The sequence below is a fragment of the Pongo abelii genome, chromosome 10 (genome assembly GCF_028885655.2).
Source record: "Pongo abelii isolate AG06213 chromosome 10, NHGRI_mPonAbe1-v2.0_pri, whole genome shotgun sequence".
Taxonomy (NCBI): domain Eukaryota; kingdom Metazoa; phylum Chordata; class Mammalia; order Primates; family Hominidae; genus Pongo; species Pongo abelii.
The window spans coordinates 19,344,576-19,366,919 of NC_071995.2; the positions used below are offsets into that span (position 1 = coordinate 19,344,576).

Sequence of the window (22,344 nt, forward strand, 5' to 3'; positions counted from 1 at the left end):
CTATCTTTGCATTTGTTGTCTGTGCTTTGGGATCAAATCTAAAAAATCATTGCCCAGCCCAATGTCATGTAGATTTTTCTCTGACTTTTCTTCTCATAGTTTTACAGTTTAAGATCTTATATTTAAGTCTTTAACTCATTTTGAGTTGATTTTTATGTATGGTGTGAGATAAGGGTTCAATTTTACTCTTTTGCATATGAATACCCAGTTTTTCCAACACCATTAATTAAAGAGGCTGTTCTTTTCTCATCGTATGTTATTGTCACTCTTGTTGATCAATTGACTATACGTGTGGGGGTTCTTGGGCTCTCTAATCTGTTCCATTGGGTTGATATATTTATTTGTATGCCAATACTAGCTGTTTAATTACTATCATTTTGTTGTATAGTTTGAAATCAGGTAGTATGATGCTCAGGGTTTGTTCTTTTTGCTCATGATGGCCTTGGCAATTTGGAGTTTTTTGTGGTTCCATATGAATTTTAGGATTCCTTTTTTTCTATATCTATGAGAAATGAATTTGGAATTCTGATAGGGTTTGCACTGAATCTGTAGATTACTTTTGGGAAATATGGACATTTTAAGAATATTAATTATTCCAATCCATGAATACAGGCTATCTTTCCATGTATTTGTGTTTTCTGCAATTTTTTTCCATTAATGTTTTATATTTTTCAGTGTACAGGTCTTTTGCCTCCTTTGTTAAATTTGTTCCTAAATATTTTTTGTAGCTATTGCAAATGGAATTATTCTCTTGATATCCTTTTTGGAAAGTTCATTGTTAGTCTAGAGAATTGCTACTGATTTTTACATGTTGATTTTGTATCCTGCAACTTCGCTGAATTCATTTATCAGTTCTAACAGTTTTTTGGTGGAATCTTTTGAGTTTTCTATATATAAAATCATGCCATCTGCAAACAAAGATGATTTAACTTCTTTTCCAGTTTGGATGACTTTTCTTTCTTTCTCCTTTCTAATTGCTCAGGATAGAAACTCTAGTGCTATACTGAATAGACGTGGTTAGAGTAGGCATCATTTTCCTGTTCTAGATTTTAGAGGAAAAGCTTTCATTTTCGCCATTGAGTATGATGTTAGCTATGGGTTTGTCATATATGGCCTTAATTGTGCTCAGATACATTCTTTCCATACCAAATTTCTTGAAAGTTTTTATCATAAAAGAATGTTGAATTTAATTAAATGCTGCTTTTTTTCTAGTGACATGATTACATGATTTTGGTCCTTCATTCAGTTAATGCAATGTATCACATTAATTGATTTGCATATGTAGAATCATCCTTGCATCTCAGGGATAAATCCCACTTGTTCATGGTCAATGATCCTTTTAATGTGTTGTTGAATTTGATTTGCTAGTATTTTGTTGAGGATTTTCATGTCTATTAATATGTTTGTGAAGACTATTGGCCTGTAGTTTTCTTTTCTTGTGATTTTCTTGTCTCCCTATATTGTAAGGATAATGCTGGTCTTGTGAAAAGAGTTTGGAAGTATTTCTTCCTCATCGATTTTTTTTGGCAAAGTTTGTGGCAAATTGCTATTATTTCTTCATTAAATATTTGATAGAATACAGCAGTGAAGGCATCAGGTCCTGGGCTTTTTTTTGAGGAGAGACTTTTTATTACGGCTTCAATCTCTTCTCTCATTAATGATCTATTCAGATTTTCCATTTCTTCATGATTCAGTCTTCATAGATATATGTGTCTAAGAATTAACCCATTTCTTCTAGGTTATCCAATGTTTTGGCATACAACTCTCTGTAATAGTCTCTCATGATCTTTTGTATTCTTTTGGTGCCAGTTGTAATAGCACTTCTTAAATTTCTGATTTTAATTTGAGTCCTTTCTTTTTCTCCTCCTTAGTTTAACTACAGGTTTGTTGATTTTGTTTTTCTTTTTAAAAGCCACACTCTGAGTTTTGTTGATCTTTGTATTGTTTTTGTAGTCTCATTTATTTCTGCTCTGTTCTTTATTATTTCTTTTCTTCTGCTAACATTGGGCTTAGTTTGTTTGCTTTTTCTATTTCCTTGAAGTGTAACATTAAGTTGTTTATTTGCAAATTTTGTTCTTATTTGATATTGGCATTTCTTGTTACAAACTTTCTTTTTAGACCTGTTTTTGCTGTATCTCATGTTTTGTTATGTTATGTTTACATTTTTCCTTGTCTCAAGGTATTTTTTTATTTCGTTTTTAATTTCTTCATTGACCTATTGGCTGTTCAGGGTGTGTTGTTTAATTTCTGTTTATCTGTTAATTTTCTAAAATTCCTCCTGTTACTGATTTCTACACACATATCACTGTGGTTAGAAAAGGTGCTTGCTGTGATTTCAATCTTCCTAATTTTTCTAAGACTTTTATTATGGCCTAACATATGATCTATCCTGAAGAATATTCTGTGTGTGCTTAAGAGAAAACTTCATTATGTTGCTGTTGGGTGGAATGTTCCAGATACATCCATTGTGTCCTTTTGGTCTAAAGTGTTGTTCAAATTCAGTGTTTCCTTATTAATTTTCTCTATGGATGATCTGTCCACTATTGAAAGTGATGTATTGAAGTTCCCTACCACTATTGTATTGAAAAGAATCTATCCCTTCAGATCCTTTAATATTTGCTTTATACGTATAGCTCTTCCAATGTTAGAAGCATATATATTTAAAATTGCCATGCCTTCTTGATGAATTGACCCCTTTACCATTATACAATGTCTTTCTTTGTCTCTTTTTGCAGTTTTTTATTTAAAGTCTATTTTTTCTGATATAAGTATTGCTACCCCTGCTCTTTTTTGGTTTCAGTTTTCACAGACTGTTGTTTTTCATTCCCTCAATTTTAGTCTCTGTGTCCTTAAAAGTGAAGTGAACTTCTTGCAGACAGCATATAGTTGGATCTTGTATTTTTTTTATCCATTACCTCACTTTGTATCTTTTATTAAAGAATTTAATCCATTTACATTCAAAATAACTATTGACAGGTAAAGACTTACTAGTATCATTTTGTTACTAACTGTATTGTTTTATTTATGTGTAGATACTTGGTTTTTTCTTCCTCTGTTGCTGTCTTTCTTTGTGGATTGATGGTTTTCTGTAGTAGTGTTTTCAATATTTTTATTTGTGCTTTGTCCATTTTCTATAGATTTGTTTCTCCTTGGTTACCCTGATGCTTACAAATAATATCTTTCACTTACAACAGTCTATTTCAAGCCAATAACAATGCAATTTTCATTGCATACAACAACTCTATACTTTTCTCCTCACACACCATTTTATGTTTTTTATGTCTGAATGTATATTATTTTGTAATATGTATTCCTTGACAGTTAATTTTAGCTATAGTTCTTATTAATAATTTTGTCATTGTGCCTGGGATAATATTACTTTACACACCACCATTATAGTCTTAAGAGTGTTCTGAATGTTGTTCGGTATTATTTATACCATTGGATTTCATGCTTTCATAAGTTTCATGTTATTAGCTAACAAATTTTTCTTTCAGTTTAAAGAACTCCCTTAAGTAATTTCTGTAATTCAAGCCTAATGATGATTAACTCCCATAGCATGGTTTGTCTGGGAAAGTTTTTATTTCTTCCTTATTTTTGAAAGACAGATTTTTCTGGGTAAAATAGTCTTGGTTGGTAGGCTTTTTCTTCTTTCAGCAATTCTACTATATCATCCCACTCTCTCCTGGACTGAAGGGTTTCTGCTAAGAAGTTTGCTGGTAGTTGTATTGGGACTCCTTTTGCTGCTCTCAGAATTTTTTCTTTGATTTTTTTAATAGTTTGATTCTTATATGTTGTGTTGAATTCTGAATTTGATTGGAGATTTCTGTGGTTCCTATATTTGGATGTTAGCTTTTTCCCTTATATTAGGGAACTTATCATCCATTATTTCTTTAAATATGCTTTGTGACTCTTGTATTCCTCCTCTCTGTATTTAATTCCTTTTACTCATGGCTTGGGTCTCTTGATGGTGTACCAACATTCCCATAAATTTTCCTTCTCCCTTTTTTTTTCTTTTTGCTCCTCTGCTTGGATGATTTCAAATGTTCTGTCTTCACACTCACTGATTCTTCAGTGTGATTTTGCTGGCTGTTGAAACTTTCTATTGCATTTTTTCAGTTCAGTCATTATATTCTTCTTCTCTATGATTTCTTTTTGGGGTTTTAAAATCATTTATATTTCTTTTTCAAACTTCTCATTTGTTCATGTATTGTTTTCCAAATTTTACTTTTTGCCCATGTATTCTTGGAGTTCATTGAATTATTTTACAGAGTTATTCTGAATTATTTTTCTGTCATTTCTTAGCTACCCCTTTCTTTGGGCATCATTGTTGGAGCATTTTTGTTTCTTCTTGAGATGCCATGATTCCCTGAGTTTTTGTAAACCTGTGTCCTTGCATTGGTGTTTGTGCATTTGTGGAGGCAGCCACCTTTTCTGGCCTTTACAAGTGTTCTTTGACAGTGATAGACCTTCTCTACTTAGTCTAGCCTATGTTTCTGGATGGGTCAGCTGGTAGTAACCTTGGGCAGGCAGAGCTTGCTTTCAGGTTCTCTAGACAGTTGGGCTGCTACCTTTGCTTTGAATTTGTGTGGGGGAACTAGCTAGGTTCTGCTGTATGGCAAGACCACTGGCTGAGTTCTATAGTTAGGATAAACTTCTGGATGGGAACTGCAATCACCTCCTATCAGGACAGACCATAGGGCTTGTTTTTTGGCCAGAAGATGATATTATTTGAGTTCAGCCCTGGGATAGAATTCGAGGAGCAACATTTAGGTTGAGTGGATTGGGATGAATGGACCAACTTCCATGCTTGGTAGAAACACATGGTTGAGAGGGCTGGGTATCTTGGTGGACAGTAGGCAGGACTAGATTGCAGCTCCAACTCTAATGGACAGAGCAGCATGTGGAGGCTTGCATCATGAATTTTTGCTCCAGAATGACTACAGGAATAAATCAGGAAACTCAAAAGGACCCACAGACCCTCTGACGGAAGCAGATTGCTCCTGCAGGACCCAGGACACACCCAAAATACTGTGCTGGTATCCATGGCTAAGAAACATAATAGATGGTTCACATCACAGGACTCTGCAGACAACCCCCAGTACCAGCCTAGAGCCTGGTAGACTTGATGGGTGGCTAGATCCAGAAGAGAGATAGCAATCACTACGACTCAGCTCTCAGGAAGTCACATCCATAGGAAAAGGGGGAGAGTACTATATCAAGGAAATACCGCATGGGACAAAATAATCTGACCAATAGCCTTCAGCCCTAGACCTTTCCTCTGACAGAGCCTACCCAAATGAGAAGGAACCAGAAAACCGACTCTAGTGGTGTGACGAAACAAAGTTCTTTAACACCCCCCAAAAGTCACACTAGTTCACCATTAATGGATGCAAACCAAGAAGAAATCCCTGATTTAACTGAAAAAGAATTCAGGGGGTGAGTTATTAAGCTAACCAGGGAGGCACCAGAGAAAGGCAAAGCCCAAAATAAGGAAATTAAAACAATGCTATAAGAAGTGAAGGGAGAAGTATTCAATGAAATAGATAGCATAAATAAAAAACAATCAAAACTTCAGGAAACAGTGAACACGTGTAGAAATGCAAAATGCTCTGGAAAGTCTCAGCAATAGAATTGAACAAGTAAAAGAAAGAAATTCAGAGCTTGAAAACAAGGTCTTTTAATTTTAACTCAATCCAACAAAGACAAAGAAAAAAGAATAAGAAAATATGAACAAAGCCTCCAAGAAGTCAGGTATTATGTTAAATGACCAAACCTAAGAATAATTGGTGTTCCTGAGGAAGAAGAGAAATCTAAAAGTTTGAAAAACGTATTTGGGGGAATAATCAAGGAAAACTGCCCCAGCCTTACTAGAGACCTAGAGATCCAAATACAAGAAGCACAAAGAACACCTGGGAAATTCATTGCATAAAGATCATTGCCTAGGCATATTGTCATCAGGTTATAAAGCTAAGACAAAGAAAAGAATCTTAAGAGCTGTGAGACAAAAGCACCAGGCAACCCATAAAGGAAAACCTATCAGACTAACAGCAGATTTCTCAGCAGAAACCCTACAAACTAGAAAGGATTGGGGCCCTATCCTCAGCCCCCTCAAACAAAACAATTATCAGCCAAGAATTTTGTATCCAGTGAAACTAAGCTTCATATATGAAGGAAAGACACACACAAAGGCTCAGAGAATCAAGCCATCACTACAAGAACTGCTAAAAGGGGCTCTAAATCATGAAACAAATCCTGGAAACACATCAAAACAGAACCTCTTTAAAGCATAAACCTCACTGCACCTATAAAACAAAAATACAGTTTAATAAACAAATCCAAAAACAAAAAACCAAGGTATACAGGCAACAAATAGCACAATGATAGAATGGCACCTCACCTCTCAATACTAACATTGAATGTAAACAGCCTAAATGCTCCACTTAAAAGATACAGAATTGCAGAATGGATAAGAATTCACCAACTCACTATCTGTTGCCTTCAGGAGACTCACTTAAAACATAAAGACTCACATAAACTTCAGTTAAAGGTGTGGAAAAGGGCATTTCATGCAAATGGACACCAAAAGTGAGTAGGGTGAGCTATTCTTATATCAGACAAAACAAACTTTAAGGCAACAGTAGTTTAAAGAGACAAAGAAGGATAGTATATAATGATAAAAGTCCTTGTCCAATAGGAAACTCTCACAACCCTGAACATATATGCACCTAACACTGGAGCTCCCAAAGTTATAAAACAATTACTAATAGACCTAAGAAATGAGGTCTAGACAGCAACACAATAATAGTGGGGTACTTCAATACTCTACTGACACCACTAGACAGGTCATCAAGACAGAAAGTCAACAGAGAAACAATGGATTTAAACTATACTCTGGAATAAACAGACTTAACATATACATATACACAGAACATTCCATCCAACAACCACAGAATATACATTCTATTCAACAGCACGTGAAACTTTCTCCAAGATAGACCATATGATAGGCCATAAAATGAGCCTCAATAAATTTAAGAAAATTGAAATTATATCAAACACTGTCTCAAACCACAGTGGAATAAAACTGGAAATGAATTCCAAAAGGAAACTTCAAAATCAAGCAAATACATGGAAATTAAATAACCTACTCCTGAATGATTATAGGGTCAAAAAGGAAATCAATGTGGAATTTAACATCTACATAAAAAAGTATGAAAGAACACAAACAATCTAAGGTCACACCTTAAGGAACTAGAGAAACAAGAACAAACCAAACCCAAACCCAACAGAAGAAAAGAAAGAACTAAGATCAGAACAGAACTAAGATCAGAACAGAACTAAATGAAATTGAAACCAACAAAAAAACAATACAAAAGATAAATGAAACAAAAAGCTGGTTCTTTGAAAATATAAATAAAATTGATAGGCCATTAGCAAGATTAACCAAGAAAAGAAGAGAGAAAATCCAAATGAGCTCAATAAGAAACAAAATGGGAGATATTACAACTGACACTACAGAAATACAAAAGATCATTCAAGGCTACTATGAACACCTTAATACACATAAACTAGAAAACCTGGAAGAGATGAATAAATTCCTGGAAAGATACAACCCTCCTAGCTTAAATCAGGAGGATTTATAATCTCTGAACAGACCAATTACAAGCAGCAAGTTTGAAATGGTAATTTAAAAATTACCAACAAAAAAAGGCCAGGATCAGATGGAGTAACAGCAGAATTCTACCAGACATTGAAAGAAGAATTGGTACCAATCCTATTGATACTATTCCACAAGACAGAGAAAGAAGGAACTCTCCCTAAATCATTCTATGAAGCCAGTATCACCCTAAAACCAAAACCAGGAAAAGACACAACCAAAAAAGGAAACTACAGACCAATATCCATGATGAACATACATGCTAAAGTCATTAACAAAATACTAGCTAACTGAATCCAACAACATGTCAAAAAGATAATCCACCATAATCAAGTGGGTTTCATACAAGGAATGCAGGGATGGTTTAACATAAGCGAGTTGATAAATGTGATACACCACATAAACAGAATTAAATACAAAAATCACATGACCATTTCAATAGATGCAGAAAAAATATTCAACAAAATCCACCATCACTTTATGATTAAAATTCTCAGGAAAATCAGCATAAAAGGGGCATACCTCAGTGTAATAAAAGCCATCTATGACAAACCCACAGCCAACATAATACTGAATGGAGAAAAGTTGAAAGCATTTTCTCTCAGAACTAGGATGAGACAAGGATGCCCACTCTCATCATTCCTCTTTAACAAAGTTCTGGAAGTCCTAGCCAGAGCAATCAGACAAGAAAAGGAAATAAAAGGCACCAAATCGGTAGAGGAAGTCAAACTGTTGCTGTTTGCTGATGATATGATTGTTTACCTAGAAAATCTTAAAGATTCCTCCAGAAAGCTCCTAGAACTGATAAAAGAATTCAGCAAAATTTCAAGATACAAAATTAGTGTATGCAAATCAGTAGTTTTTCCAAACACCAACAGCAGCCAAGCTGAGAATCAAATCAAGAACTCAACCCCTTTTACAATAGCTGCAAAATAAAAGCCCAAAATACTTAGGAATATACCTAACTAAGGAGGTAAAAGACCTCTACAAGGAAAACTAGAAAACACTGCTGAAATGAATCATAGGTGACACAAACAAATGGAAACACATCCCATGCTCATGGATGGGTAGAATCAATATTGTAAAAATGACCATACTGCCAAAAGCAATCTACAAATTCAATGCAATCCCCATCAAAATACAAATATCATTCTTCACAGAATTAGAGAAAACAATTCTAAAATCCGTATGGAACCAAAAAAGAGCCCACATAGTCAAGACAAGACTAAGCAAAAAGAAAAAATCTGGAGACATCACATTACCTGATTTCAAACTATACTATAAGGCCATAGTCACCAAAGCAGCATAGTACTTGTATAAAAATAGACACATAGACAATGGAACAGAGAACCCAGAATTAAACTCGAATTCTTACAGCCAACTGATCTTCGACTAAGCAAACAAAAACACAATGGTGCTGGGATAATTGGCTAACCACATGTAGGAGATTGAAACTGGATCCTCATCTCTCACCTTATACAAAAATAAACTCAAGATGGATTAAAGACTTAAATCTAAGACCTGAAACTATAAAAATTCTAAAAGATAACATTGGAAAAACTCTTCTAGACATTGGTGTAGGCCATTTCATGAACAAGATCCCAAAAGCAAATGTGATAAAAACAAAGATAAATAGTTGGGACTTAATTAAACTAAAGAGATTTGCAGGGCAAAAGGAACACTCATCAGAGTAAACAGACAACCCACAGAGTGGGAGAAAATCTTCACCATCTGTACATCTGACAAAGGACTAATATCTAGAATCTACAACAAACTCAAACAAATCAGTAAGAAAAAAACAATCCCATCAAAAATTGGGCTAATGACCTGAATAGACAATTCTCAAAAGAAGATATGCCAATGGCCAACAAACATATGAAAAAATGCTCAACATCACTAATAATCAGGAAAATGCAAATCAAAATCACAATGTGATACTACCTTACTTCTGCAAGAAGGGCCATAATCAAAAAATCAAAAAATAGTAGATGTTGGCGTGGATGCAGTGAACAGGAAGCATTTCTATACTGCTGGTGGGAATGTAAACTAATACAACCACCTTGGAAAACAATGTAGAGATTCCTTAAAGAACTAAAAGTAGAACTACCATTTAATCCAGCAATCCCACTGCTGGGTATCTATCCAGAGAAAAAGAAGTCATTATACAAAAAAGATACTTGCACACACATGTTTATAACAGCACAATTTGCAATTGCAAAAACGTGGAACCAACCCAAATGCCCATCAATCAACGAATGGATAAAGAAACTGTGATATATACATATATCATGCATATGTATATATATATATGATACAATGCTACTCAGTCATAAAAAGAAATGAATTAATGGCATTCACAGCGACCTGGATGGGATTGGAGACCATTATTCTAGGTGAAGTAACTCAGGAATGGAAAACCAAGCATGGTATGTTCTCACTCGTAAGTGGGAGCTAAGCTATGAAAATGCAAAGACATAAGAATGACACAATGGACTTTGAGGACTCAGCAGGAAAGGGTGGGAATGGGCTGAGGGATAAAAGACTACAAATAGGGTACAGTGTATACTGCTCAGGTGATGGGTGCACCAAAATCTCACAAATCATCACTAAAGAACTTACTCATGTAACCACCTGTTCCCCAATAATCTATGGAAATTTTTTTAAAAATTAAGAAACACATGGTTGAGATTTTCCTCCCTTTCTGGGTAAGGTCTGAGGGTGGGCTTTGAGGCCACAGGGAGCACTAATTAAACTCTCTGGTGTGGCAGAGATAGTGTCTGCTGGTTGTTGAGATTTTCTCAGGATCTGCTATGGAACACATGCTGGCAAGCCTGCTTTAGTGGCTTAGACTGGCTCATCTCACAGCAATTCTCTATACATGGGCAAAATTACTACAAGTTTGTGTCAGAGAGGAGCTGGAAACAAGATAGGGCCGTTTTAGCATCTGCTGTGGAATGAAGGCCAGAAACCTGTCTCAGAGGGTCAGCTGGGCAAGTCTTCCAGCAGATTCTTATTCCTTTGGGATAGTTTCCTGACTGCAGTGAGAGGGACTCGAGCTGAGCTTGAGCCCCTTCAGGATTTGCTGTGGGACAGAGACTATTCTGTGACTCAGATAGATGAGTCTCCCAGCAGTCCTCTGTGTGGGTGGGATATCTCTCAGGCTGTGGCAGAGAGAGACTGTAGCCAAAACAGGAGGCTCAGATGGGTTAGTCTCCTCATGTGAGCAGTACTAAGCTGGGACCACAATTGAAGAGGGCTGGAGCCAACTTACAGGGTAACTTTGGGTTCCACTGTGGAGACCAGTGTTGGTGCCCATAGAAGCCTTTCTTCAAAGGCACCAATGCGTATGATTCCTACAAGACTTCTTAGAAAATGGTTTTGGTTGTAGGGTCAAGTCTAAACAGGGCTGTAGCCAAATTCTTTGGGGGATGGGGTTGTTTCCAGGTTTGAACCAATGGGCATGACCAGCAGGTCTCCCACCGTGGTGCAGGTCTGCACTCTCAAAATGACCCCCATAGGTCTGCCAGGGTTTTAAAATCCTACGTAAATCCTAAGGCTCCCACAAAGAGACTTTTGCCTGTGGATGGGTGCAGAATTCTTGTTGTAGGGAGACATAAGTAGATGACCTCCTATTCTGCCCCATCTTGCAGACATCACTCCTCAGCCATCATTCGTTCTACCATTTAACTGAAGCACACAGCAAATCATATCGCAAGTGCTTTTATTATACACTATTGTTTTATAAACAGACCCTTTTCATGATGGCTAACCTGAATTTAAAAATTACAATGTGACAGGCACATAGATGAGAAAATGCTTTTATATTATGTTGTTTTGTTTCTGGTATAGACCTCAGGTTTTGATAGTTCCATCATATTTTAATCATCAATTGATTTCCACTAAAGCTTATATTATCCTATGATTGGAAACATTTAAGGTAAAGAACAGATGATAAATTCTCATAAATTATTCATTGAAAAGATAATAACCTATTAAATACAATTAAGCCTTAGATTAATCTATAGAAGTTTCCAATGCATCTGATATTTTTAAACCGTGTCTGTATCTTCATCACATTCCTGGTAAAACTTGATCTAGAAGTGCTCTTTCTTTCTTGGTCTTTCTTTGTAGTGAATCAATATAGGATCGTGGTTAGGAACGTAGGTTATATAGAAAAACCTCCTCAATAAACTGAAGCCGATAATCCTGGCCTGAGGATTATTTTAATAGAGTTCTTTAAGTATAGTAAATAGTCATTATGTGATAGCTATTATTATTGTTATTATTACTATGAATGCAAAATAAATATTTTCCTCATATACACATATGAAAATACTGAAGAGTTGCTGGCATACCCCATAATATTAGATGTTTCACTTACTTTATAAACAGTTTAAAATGTGCTTTGTTTTTGTACTAACATGCTACTGCTTTTTTTCTGTTTTGATATATTAACCATGTTTTTAAGATAATTTTAATCTGTTGGTGATAAGAACAATAGTAGCATTGAAAGCCGTTTGAAATGCTATATGCAATCTGGGGCAAGAAACAAAGGCAGAAGATTGGTATATTTAATTATTCATGTACTTAAAACAATACCATTTAGAGGTCAACATTGTGAACAAAGAATTACTAATATGCATCATACATTTAGGTTTTGCAACCTGAAATAATAACTAAGCTGTATTCCTCTCTTCAGTTGAGAAAGAAGTATCCTCACTAGTAAATTCTAAGAAGATCATAAGGTCTTCATTTCTAATCTTTCCAAGTAGTGGGACACCTTTTTAAACTTAGAGAAAATTATCTATCAAGTGTCCCTGAAATCTTTTTAATATCTTATAATTTATCTGGGCACAGTGGCATGGTAGTTCCAGCTACTTGGGAGGCTGAGGCAGGAGGATTTTTTGAGCCAGAGAGTTGGAAGCCAGCTGAGGCAATGTAGTGAGACCCCGTCTCTGAAAAAAAAATCTGATAAGTTAAGAAATATAAAATAATTTTTAAAAACACTATAAATGTAGCAGTGCTTTTAAAAATATTAAAATTGTGGTAACAAGAGCATCTACATGTATTTGACAAAATAATAGCAAACTTGAATGAATCATACTAATTCCCTCTGTGGAGAATGTTTGGTGTTAACATGGATCTAGCTCCCTGGCCTAACCATGGGTCACCATACGATGCCTCTTCAATAAATTTTGAATAACTTAATATCAGCAGAGCAAAGGAATGTGCTGATTTCCTTTTGTTTCTTCCTTGTACTGCACAACAGAGAGGCAAGGTGGGGAGAACTTGCACAGATATGAGAGAGGGCACAGGAATACAGCACAAAAATGTAACTTTAGCTCACAGTCTCTGTCTACAAGTTCCCTAAGAAATGGTCAGGTCATCATCAGCTCCTAGGAGAGTTTAAGAACTTCTTGTGCTCATTGCCTAGATTTTCAAGGAGTTAAGGTGGAGAAACCCGGAGAGGTGATGAGGAATATCACAGAGGAGTAAACAAGGCCCCAAGGAAGGAACACAATTAGAGATGAAGTCTCTAAAACCTAAAGTATAATAACAATAATAATAATCATCATCATCATCATAAAAAAAAAGATAGAGTAAAAGAAAAAAAAAAAGAAAGAAAGTGAGGAGGATGGTGACTAAGGATTAATTCTGGGACTAAGTTTGAATAATGATGTTACAAAAGAAGTCTGGCTCCAGTTGGGAGTAGAGGGGATAAAGAAGGGTAGTTGGCGTATAATTGCCTAATATTGGCTCAGAGATAGGATAAGGCCAAAAGTTTAGAAGTGCATTGAGACAAGCAGACTTTGGCATGATTACTCCTGATTAGCCACAAAATCCAAATGATGTGCAGGAGAAAGTCACTTCTATCAGAGACATGCCTTTAGATGGCTAGCTGTTCAGGGTAAACACCTAGGATAAACCCAAGATATTTTCACTTTACCCTATGATAGACATTTTATTCCTTGGTATTACAATAAGAAATATTGCAATAGATAAGAGAAACTATTTCAATGAAATATCTTTTTTATATTACATTACAAATGATGACTCAACAAATAACTCTGAAGTACTTTCAAAGCGCTAAATATTATTAATACACACCTCATTCACTCAGTCATTTAATAACTATTTAGTATCCACCCTCTACCAAGCACTGTGTTAAGGAAAGGATTTGCTATAAAAGAAAGGAACGTTATGAAGGGAAGGCATGACTATGAAAGTAAAGAATAAAATGAAGGGGGCCAGGTGCGGTGGCTCATGCCTGTAATCCCAGGCGGATTACTTGAGGTCAGGAATTTGACACCAGCCTGGCCAACATGGTGAAACCCTGTCTCTACTAAAAATATAATAAATTAGCCAGGCATAGTGACTCATGCCTGTAGTTTCAGCTACTCGGGAGGCTGAGGCAGGAGAATCACTCAAACCTGGGAGATGGAGGTTGCAGTGAGCCAAGATCATGCCACTGCACTCCAGCCTGGGTAACAGAGCAGGACTTTGTCTCAAAAACAAAATAAACAAAAACAAAAACAACAAAAGAATAAGATGAAAGGAAGCCTGATTTCAAGCAAAAATTTTTAAATTTTAATTGAAGATTCAGAAATATATTGACAGCTTAGAAAGAAGGATCTAGGATGGGGTTAGGGTAGTCGGGTAGTGAATAACCAATGGAGCAAAGCCCCAAGGGAATGTGGAGTCGGGGAAGAAGTGGAACAAAACATAGACCTTCCCTTTAAATAATTTTGTATCTCATGAGGAAGATGATATACATATAAAACTATTTTTAAAACATTGAAAAATTATGTTTTAACAGCAAATCTAGAATATATAAAATTCACAGTTGGTATGAGCAAAAAGAATTAAAGTTAGATGACTTCATATTACCTTCTGAGCACAGTAATATTATTAGCTGGAATTTTAAAAGAAAAGAGTACTGCTACTTTATTTCAACCTACCGTGAGTAAGGAAGTCCTCTAGATGACATAAGGAAACTTCTCATTGTTTAGATTGAGGGCCAGACAGAATTCTGTATCTCTAACCCTAATCATTCTTCAGGGGAGTGTTAAGTCTTTGTGAAGGTCTAAAATGCAGCCAGTGTTAAAAAAAAAAAAAAAAAAATCGCAGGGTAAGACATTTAGACAAGTAGGGGTTATTTAATCATTTTAAAGTAAAATTTAATTTGCATAATCATAAGGGCAAAGGATGAAATGAGAAGTATTGATGAGGAGACAGCTAGTGATCTCTTTAATAAATTATTTGAGACCTTTAAGGAAGAGGATATGATGCTAGTAAGAAGAAAAACAAATTACTGTTGATAAGACAGCAACACTGGGGGGAAGAGAAGTTTCTCTTAAAGATTTGAAAAATGAATGTCTGTGTTTAAAGCTGTTAAAGGACAAACTAAGCCTGCTGCTTACATCTAATGCACCCCCGACTTCAACTAAAACCTGTGCTGTTCTATCATTCTAAAAACTTCACAATATTCAAGGACCTCGTCAAAGACACTAATAACTTGGAAATAGAAGCCCAAACCTTGAGTGTTACTTAATGCTGGGAAAAGGCTCTATACAAATGGATTTTATTCTTCTGTAATGTGGAGTTTATTCTTCATACAGTGGGGAATCCTTGAATGTTTAGAGAAGGAAAGTGACATGATCAAAGCAGTCTTATGGGAAGATTCAATACACCAGTGGTATACAGAATGAATGAAGGAAAAGGGTGGGAAAATTAGAAGATTAAAAAGTATTAAAATCCAGTTATAATAAGTCAGGGAATAAAGATATGCGGTGGCAGATGAACCAAAGCAAAAAAGAAGGTGTTCGATCTTGGTACATAGTGGATTTGAAAATCAAGGATGAGGGGGGCACCAGGAAAACTGAGTAGCAGTACTAACAAAGTCTAATTTGTTGGGAAAATCTGTTTTGGAACAGTGAGGAGGAATAGAAGATAGATTCAGATTGAAGTTTGTTGAGTGTAAGAATGCTAAGAAGACATCCAGATGGAAATATTCACAGATCTCTAGGCTGGGATCCTACAGATCAACTAGAGATTCTTATTTGGGAGTCATCTAACATCAATGTTCCCCACTGGGGTCAGTTTTGTATCCTGGGTGACATTTAATGATGTTTGAATACATTTTCAGTTGTTACAACTGGAAGGATGATGGTACTGATATCTAGTAGGTAGAGGTCAGGGACACTGTGAAAACATCCTATGGTGCACAGAACAGCCCCCTGCAACAAAGAATTAAAAGAATTATCTGTCCCAAAGGGTCAATAGTGCCAAGACTGAGAAACCCTGCTCTACATAAATGTCATAATACATTGGAGATACCTTATCCAATCAGTACATACAGTATATTCATGTTTAATTCCTAGGAAATAAAAATAATATCAATGTTTATTCAGCCTTACTGCTTAAGCACTGTCCTCACATTACATGGTATATTATTTAATCTTTAAAATCCTATGAGATAGGCATTATTTTTATCCTCATTTAGCAGATGAGGAAACATCCACTGAAAAGTTAAGATACCTGCTGTATTAGGGTTCACCAGAAAAACAGAACCAATAATAAGTATAGATATGGACACAGATAGAGATATAGAAAACAGATACGGATACAGACATAGTCATAAACATCAATATAGACATAAAGAGATTGATCATGAGGAATTGGCTTATGGACATATGGAGTTGGAGCAGTCTCGCAGTCAGCTATCCACAAACTGAAGATTCACAAAAACTAAACTGGTGGTGTAGATCCAATCAAAGTCTGAAGGCCTAAGAACCAGGAGTACAAATGGTGTAAGTCCCGGAGGACCAGAAGAGACTGCTATCCCAGCTGAAACAGGAAGGAAGAACAAATTATCTTTTTCTCACTTTTTTACTCTATTCAGGCTTTGATGCATTAGATAATGCCCACCCACCCTGGGGATAACAATCTACTTTACTGGGTCTCTAGATTCAAATGCTGATCTCTTTTGGAAACCCCCTCACAGACACACCCTGTGTTTAACCTGATATCTGAAATAATATTTAACCTGATATCTGGGCATCCTGTGAATGAGTCAAGTTGACACACTAAATTAACCATCACAAGTTCACTCCCTGTCAACTTGCCGCTCATATATATCTCCTTAACAGTACTTACTCTCCAAGTAAAGACAATAATGTCATAATTCTGCCAAACATGATAGAACTCTGCTCCATACAACCAAAACCATGCTAATGCCATCCTCAGAAAAAGAGGTAAAGTCCTTGAGTGATGTTTACTCTTCTCCTTGATATTCCATAGTTTAAATACTATGATGTAAAATTAATAATGCTTAAATACTATGATATTAATATAAAGTATGATGTAATAACAAATAAATAACATAATAAATACATACATAAACACGTTACATGATAAGAGAATAAAAGAGTAAAGAAAACAAAGATGTTTGCTATATGTACTAAGTGTTCATTACAAAATAAGGAGTAAATACTCATGATACTTAAAATATTCATCTCTGTAACTGGTCACATTGTCGTAGTTGGTATTTATAACTACCTACTTCCATCCTTTATTCTATTTGCCTTCAGCATATACCTCTGCTGGTCATGTTTCTTTACCTGGTGGGGTAACCGAAACCTTCATGACGGGTCTGGGCCATTAGTGATCCTGCCTGGAGTGGGTCGTTGTAGTATTCTGTTGACCTTAATTGCAGGGCATGGTAAAACTAAGAGTTGCCCTAAATGATCGCCTGTACTCCAGAAGTACTCTTCCTTAATTCCATTGTGGAGTAGTAGTCCAATTTGCCCTTGTTAGTCAGGATCAATCACTCTAGCCAGAACTGTAACTCCCTTTTTGCCTGGTGGTTCAGAGGCTTGAAGAGCTCAGAGTGGCTGAGTAGAAGTCTTAACATTCAATTCAATGCAATCATTGTTGTGCCTCCCAATGGAAACGTTCCTCTCTGTTTTAATGATTCGGTTTAGAGGAACTAAGATCTCTAGGCTGGTAGTGTGTAAGGGTGTACGAACAGGAAACAAAAATTTGCTTGTTATTCACTGGGCATAATAGTATGTGGTGCCATTCCCATTTCCACCCCTTTATTCCTGTACCTGTGAATCTTGGCTATGAGAGAAATAGTGCCATATATTGGATGCTGGTTCAGAGCATACACAGCCTTTTGGAGAATCTTGCTGCAGCCTGGCAAGGTATCACCACCTAACTTGAACTGTAACTAAGTCTTCAAAGGCCATTTCATCATTCTGTAGAGGCCAGATGCTTCAGGAGGGTGGGGAACATAGTAAGACCAGTGAAGTCCATGAACATGGGCCCATTGCCGTGCTCTTTTTGCTGTGATGTGAGTCCCATAATCATAAACAATGAGGTCCAGTAGTGTGAAGCATGATGATAGATCCCTTCTAAGATAAAGGATAAGTTGTTGCAGCTGGCTTCTCCTACAACCAAGAAAGAGGCACAATGACTAGTGGGCCTAAGGGATTTTGGAGGCAACGTACTCCTCATGTGGAATACTGTGATGGATAAGGCATTCTACAAGTCCATGGACAGTAGTTCTGACAGAAACTGCACAAGGAACTCAAATCCGTATTCACAGTATTTATTCCAGTAAGAAGAAACACCACTTTTTCATGATGGAAGCAGTCCAATGTAATCAACCTGCCATCAGATAGCTTACCAGCATGGGGAATAATGCCATCTCAGGAACTGAGTGTCAGTGTCTGCTGTTGACATTTTGGGCACTCAGCAGTGGCTGTAGCTAGGTCAGCCTTGATGAATAAAAGTCCATGTTGCTGAGCTCAGGCAAAACCTCCCCCCCTGCTACCATGACCACTTTGTTCATGAACCCACTGGGCGATGACAGGGGTGACAGGAGAAAGAGGCTAATGAGTATCCACAGAATGGCTCATCTTATCCACTTAATTATTAAAATCTTCTGATGAGGTCACCTTTCAGTGAGCATTCACATGGGACATGAATATCTTCACATTTTTTGCCCATTTAGAGAGACCTATCCACATGCTTCCTCCCTAATCTTCTTGTCACCAATTTTCCAGTCACATTCTTTCTAAGCCCCTGATCACCCAGCCAAACCATTGGCTGCAACCCATGGATCACTATATAATTACACACCTGGCCATTTCTCCTTCCAAGCAAAGTGAACAAGCAGGTGAACTGCTTGAAATTCTGCCCAGTGGGAGGATTTTCCTTTATCATTGTCCTTTAGGGATGTCCCAGAAAGGAGCTGTAGTGCTAAAGCTGTCCACTTTCAGATGGTGCCTGTATATCATGCAGAACTATCTGTAAACCAGGCCTCGTCTTTCTTTCTCTTCCTCTGTCAACTGACCGCAGGGAACTCTTCATGAGGCCACAGGCGCAGTCTGGAAGAAAGAAGTCAGTGCAGCAGCAGTGGAAACCATGGGAACTTGGGCCACTTCTTCATGTAACTTATCGTGCCACGCCATCAAGGCCAGTTCAGGCCTGATTATGCGTATACCGATTTCATTTGATGATGGAGTATTGTGATGCACACCCAGCTTTATGGCTTCATGAGTGAGATGACATCCAATTCGTGATGGGCAACTCGGGGCACACGGCGACATGGTGGCCCACAGTTGAGCATTCAGTCACCACTAAGTCCTAGTAGCAGGTCAAGAGCTATTTCTCAAAAGGAGACAGTTTATCTGCATAAGATGGCAGGCCTTTGCTCCAAAATCCTAAGGGCCTGTGGTGAAATTCACCATAGGGACTTGCAAAGGCTTCAAATATCATCTTTTCTGCCACTTACACTTTAAGCACCATTAGATCTACTGTATCATGTAAACCATGTGGCAAAGCAGCTTGCACAGCAGCTTGGACCTGTTGCAGAACCTTCTCTTCTTCTGAGACCCACTCAAAACAAGCAGCTTTTCAGGTCACTCAGCAAATGGGCCAGGCTAACACACCCAAATGAGGAGTATGTTGCATCCAAAATCCCATAGGCCCACTAGGCATTTGCCTCTTTCTTGGTTGTAGGAGAAGCCAGCTGCAACAACTTATCCTTTATCTTAGAAGGGATATATCAACACGCTCCACACCACTGGACCTCTAAAAATTTAACTGAGATAGAAGTCCTCTGAAGTTTAGTCAGCTTTATTTTCCACCCTCTGACATGTAAAATCCTCACAAATAAGTCTATAGTTAGCATAATGTCATCAATGTAATGGACCAGTGTGTTATCATGTGAACTAAATTATGACATAGGGCTGGATAGTTGATGTACCCCTGAGGTAGGACAGTGAAGGTGACTTGCTGGTCTTGTCAGCTGAAAGCAAACTGCTTCTGGTGGTCTTTGTTTTTGTTTTGTTTAGTTTTGAGATGGAATTTTGCTCTTGTTGCCCAGGCTAGAGTGCAATGGCACGATCTCGGCTCACCACAACCTCTGCCTCCTGGGTTCAAGTGATTCTCCTGCCTCAGCCCCCAAGCAGCTGGGATTACAGGCATGTGCCACCATGTCCAGCTAATTTTGTATTTTTGGTAGAGATGGGGTTTCTTCATGTTGATCAGGCTGCTCTTGAACTCCTGACCTCAGGTGATCCACCCACCTTGGCCTCCCAAAGTGCTGGGATTACAGGTGTGAGCCACTGCACCCCGGTGGTCTTTGTTAACAGGTATTAATAAAAATAGCATTTGCCGGGTCAATAGCTGCATACCAGGTATCAGGAGATGTGTTAATTTGTATAAGCAGTGAAACCACATGTAGTATAGCAGCTGCAATTGGAGTTATCACTTGGTTAAGCTGATGATAATCCACTCTCATTCTCCAAGATTCATCCATATGGCCAAATAGACAAATTGAATGGGGATGTGGTGGGATTCACCCCCAACCCCTGTGTCTTTCAAGTCCTTGATAGTTGTACTAATCTCTGAAATCCACCCAGTAATATGGCTTTGGTTTATTATTTTCCTAGATAGAGGCAATACTAGTGGCTCCCACTACACCTTTTTCACCATAATAGCCCTCACTTCACAGGTCAGGACACCAGTGTGAGGACTCTGCTAGCTGCTATGTCTATTCCAATTATGCCTTCCAGAATTGAAGAAGTAACCATAGGATGGGTTTGAGAACCCACAGGGCCCACTGGGAGACAGACATGAGCTAAAATTCTATTGATCAGCTGACCTCTATAAGCCTCCTACTCTGACTGGTGGTCCACAGTGACATTTTGAGTCTCTTGAATTCAGTGCCAGTTGAGAGCCAGTGTCCAGTAGTTCCCAAAAGATCTGATTACATCCTTTCCCCTTGTGCACAGTTATCCTGGTAAAAACCCAGAGGTCCCTTTGAATAAAGATTAACAGTATAAATTTTGGAAAGTATCCAAGAGTCCTTCCTCAAGGGGACCCAGTCTCTCCTTCATTCAAGGCTTTCTGGATCTGTAAGCTGACTCAAGCCTAGGAATTAATTGAGAGGCCGTGACTCTCTGTTTTTATGATTCGGGTAAGATTTTGTTCACTTGACCTAGTTTTTTTTTTTTTTTTAACAAAGAAATGAAATAAGAATTTGTAGTCTACCTATTGATTTCACTTCAAGGAACACATAAAAGCTATTCTACGTCATGCGTCTGCAGGAATCAGACTGTTCTGATAGCTGCTTTGGCCCTGCTGTTCGCTGTGGTAACCACACCCGCCCTGACCTTAGCAGTTTAGCAAGGCAGCTTGGCCCCTGCCACACTGGGGTCTAATTACCCCCATTGCATTTAGGTTTCCCAATTCAGTGACTGCAGGTCCTACTGTGAGGCTTGGCCTACAGAGAAGAGTGATCACAGAGCTTTTCAAGGATGCTGGGCCTCCCCTCACAAATTTATTTCTCACAGTGTTGTTGAAAATTGTGTCTTTTGATTACTCTCAGTGTGGGTCTTATATGACGAATCCACTCTCCGTATGCTTTTAATCCCCTCTGCTACGTTAAATCAAGGCAGGTCCAGCCTGTCCACCTTTTGGTCCATGTGTCAGCCAACCCAGCACACTGTTAGAACCCTTTCTGATTCCCCAAGCTTCAACATTAAATGAAGAATCTCTGCTTAGTGAGCCCGGAACAACAAAAAAAATTTAACTTAATATAACTTTATGTTCTTTCTACCATTATTTCACACCCTCAGTATCCATTCCTGTACCTGTTACCCAGATTTCTGTCTGTAAGAATTAGAAAACTCAAGTAATTCTTTTGGAGTGTAGCACACATCTTCATGGGTCACACTTTGAACCTCAACTTTAGAGGCCAGCTGGGATTTGAGTTTGGTTATAGGGCTAGAAGCAGAGGGAGATGAGAGATGGGGTAGAGGTAAAGGGGTTCTCAGGAGAATTAAAATTGTCTTGCATAGCAGCTGCCTCAGAGGAGGCTATCACTATTTGCTCAGACAGTGCAGAGCTGATCCTCTCAGAGGTTGGAGGTGAAGTAGAGAAGGAGACACCACTGGGGACAAGGAGACCGCTTCCACTAGAAAAGAAGACTCATCAGAATTTAGGAGCTCCATGTTCCAAACTTGATCAGCGACTTTCTACACAACCCATCCCAAATTACAGAATCTCATCAATGCTTCACTTTAACAGTAGACACTTTGTGAAGCCTGGAGTTCAACTTGCATTGTAATTCAACCAGTGTCAAGCTGAGATTCTGCATTTGATGTTAAGCA

At 37.6% G+C, this 22,344-nt stretch overlaps 1 protein-coding gene and 1 long non-coding RNA gene across 3 annotated transcripts in view; one reads left to right on the forward strand and one right to left on the reverse strand.

Moving 5' to 3' along the window:
* PIK3C2G (phosphatidylinositol-4-phosphate 3-kinase catalytic subunit type 2 gamma) overlaps positions 1-22,344 on the forward strand; it is a 400,993-nt gene that overhangs the window by 368,876 nt on the left and 9,773 nt on the right. The gene's annotated exons all lie outside the window — the stretch shown is intronic.
* Positions 1-22,344, reverse strand: part of LOC129049068 (uncharacterized) — a 135,648-nt gene that overhangs the window by 78,812 nt on the left and 34,492 nt on the right. The gene's annotated exons all lie outside the window — the stretch shown is intronic.